The sequence below is a fragment of the Octodon degus genome, unplaced genomic scaffold (assembly GCF_000260255.1).
Source record: "Octodon degus isolate 3935 unplaced genomic scaffold, OctDeg1.0 scaffold00181, whole genome shotgun sequence".
In the NCBI taxonomy this organism is placed as follows: Eukaryota; Metazoa; Chordata; class Mammalia; order Rodentia; family Octodontidae; genus Octodon; species Octodon degus.
Genome location: NW_004524757.1, coordinates 62,175 through 64,940, shown reverse-complemented (window position 1 = coordinate 64,940; position 2,766 = coordinate 62,175). Strand labels below are relative to the sequence as shown.

Genomic DNA, 2,766 nt, shown 5'->3' with positions numbered 1-2,766 from the left:
AAAAATATGGTAAATATACCACACATGTAGGGTTCCAGTCAACTTTTTTTTTATTTGTGTGTGTGTGTGTGTGTGTGTGTGTGTGTGTGTGTCTGGCCAGCTCAGCCCACCAGGGGGCGGGCTGGCTGGCATGTGGTGCTGGGGGATTGAACCGTGGTCCCTGGGCTTTGCTAAGCTTGTTCTAAGTAGGTGCTTTAGACCACTGAGCCATCTCACCAGCCACTTCAGTCAACTTTTGTTACACATAAAATTGTTTTCAAATATTTTTATTATTAATCTGATAATGGTCATACTATGCTTGCACAAAAGACTAATTTTAAAAAGTAATTTGAAGCAAAAATTTCAAGTAAGATCACTGGCAGATAAAACAAAGCAATTTTGTCTATTAGATCATATGTTTTCCACACTAGCTGGTTTCAAACATATGTACAGAAAAAGTAAATTCAATATGGCAAACCCTAATAATTTTAGAAATTAGTTTTTAAGATCAGTCTTAAATTTTCTTATGTATCAGAATATGATCTAATTATTCATTCAATTGCTTTTAGAAAAATAACAAGCTTTTATTATCAAAACTGAAGATACTAAATAAGTCTACATTTGAGCTAAAGTATAATGATTTGAAATATGCAATGTAAGAAATTTAAATAATGTTTGGTTTCTTTTAAAGTATATATAGATTTTAAATATGGCCTGTCTGTAATTCAGAATGTCAAATTACAGCAGGTATTGATGATAGATGTCTACAACAGGGAGGCGATATATTTGGTCTGCTATGAAGAATAATCATGAAAGAACATTTTCTTGATGAGAAAATATTAAATAGAACTGATACCAAGGAAAAGAAAAGCTTGGTCCCTCAAATTTATTTGACACCATTAAATTGGGCCCATTAAATGAAGACAGCAGTGTTACTCTTTCCTGGCAAAAGCATTACCCCTGTTACCAAGACTAATGTAGAGACATCTCATTCTGATCACTACAGCTGTTATGTATGATGAACACATATAGCAAATACAGACACTGCACTGTGGCTGAGAAACTTTGGAAAAAATCCATACACTAAGTCATAGCATGCATAAATCATGTATACCTAAACTGTTCTTTTTACCTGAACAAATTTTCATTAGCATACTGGTAATTTTCAAATGATGTAATAAAAATATCTGGTTGTAATAATTTATTATTTTTCTGAATTATATTTGAGAAAAAGAAGCTAGCTGCCACACTTATTTTAATACTAGTATATTCTGGATCACATTATACAAATAGATGTAAAGAAACTTAAAAGATCATAAGTTTCCCGCAAGGAAACATTATTTATTATATATCATTGATGTGTATTTGCAAAATATTTCATTTTACTTCTATTTTTTTTTTGTATTTTAGGGAAGGGCCTACAGGGTGTTCAGGGTCTTAATGCTAGATTGGACTCATAGTGATTCTCCTGTTTACAGCCTCCCAAGTGTTGGAATTACTGGCCAGTCTCAATCACCATCTCAGCGTGTCCTAGTGGCGGGTCCAGCACGGCAGGCCTAGGGATCAGACCTCCAGCCCCTGCGCCTGCTTGCAGGTGCTTAAATCCACTGAGCTATTTGGCCAGCCCTTGCAAAACATTTTAACACTGCAAAAATGAGAGGTTGTAAGACTGGGCTAGGGGAGAAGTGTGTACTTTACTACAACGCTGCTGGTGCGCTTCTACACAAGGCCTCTTGAGGACATCAGTCTACTAGAGGTAGGAGTTTATCAATGAACTGCTTGATATTCATCATTTCCTGTTGACAGGAGCTATACATCATGCCTTCACAGGTTTTAAAGGTTACATTGGCTGGATCTTTCAACGTTTTTAGTTTTTCAGCAGTAAGGGAACCAAACATTAGGGGAACTAAAGGGTCGCAGTCTCTTTGACACTGGAGAATAGAAATACCTTTGATAACACCACTGTTAGGACTGTGTGGAAATGAAGCCCAGAGTGGAAGCCAGCAGCTCAGCGCAGTGACGCCTGCCAGCTTCTGCTGGGTGGTGAGGACAGTGTATAAAGACAAAGCTCCTCCCTGAGAAAATCCTCCCAAAACAATTCTGTTAGAAGGAATGCCATTCTTCACCTCTTGGTCTACTAAAGCTTGTACACTTTTGGCTGCCCATTTAATTTCAGGTTCATCCTCCAGGGAATCTGATGAAAGCCCAATAACATCAATCCAAGAAGGCATAGCCATGTTCATATTTAGTGTTACAGACATACTAGGCCCATGTAGGCAGACATATTTGATATGTGAACTCATACCGGCAAAGGTTTCTGCCCATCAATGACCAGTATCTCCCAAATCCATGAAGGAAAATAACTGAGGTGGTGGTCTTCCAGGTGGCAGACACGATGGCTGGTAGTGGCACAGACATATTATTGCCGCATATCCTCAGGCTCAGTGGGCCAGTCTCCATCATTTTTTATCCTTTGTATTTTTAGGGAAAGGTCTACAGGGTGTTCAGGGTCTCACTACTAGAACGGACTCATAATGATCCACCTGATTATAGCCTCCCAAGAGCTGGTATTACAGTTGCACACCACCACACCCAGTTTTAACTGCCATCTCAGTGCCCCCGGGGACAGGGCTGGCACTGAAGGCCAGGGGATCGAAACCCCAGCCCTTGACCCTGCAGGCAGGCACTTTAATCCACTGAGCTGTTTGGCCGGCCCTATTATTATTTTATTTATTTATTTATTTATTTATTTATTTTTTTTTTTTTTGCAGAACCAGGGAATGAACA

The 2,766-nt window shown here is 38.8% G+C and overlaps 1 pseudogene; it reads right to left on the bottom strand.

The window, feature by feature from the left end:
• Positions 1 to 1,721: 1,721 nt before the first annotated feature.
• LOC101568516 lies at positions 1,722 to 2,442 on the bottom strand (annotated as a pseudogene).
• Between the last annotated feature and the right edge of the window lie 324 nt (positions 2,443 to 2,766).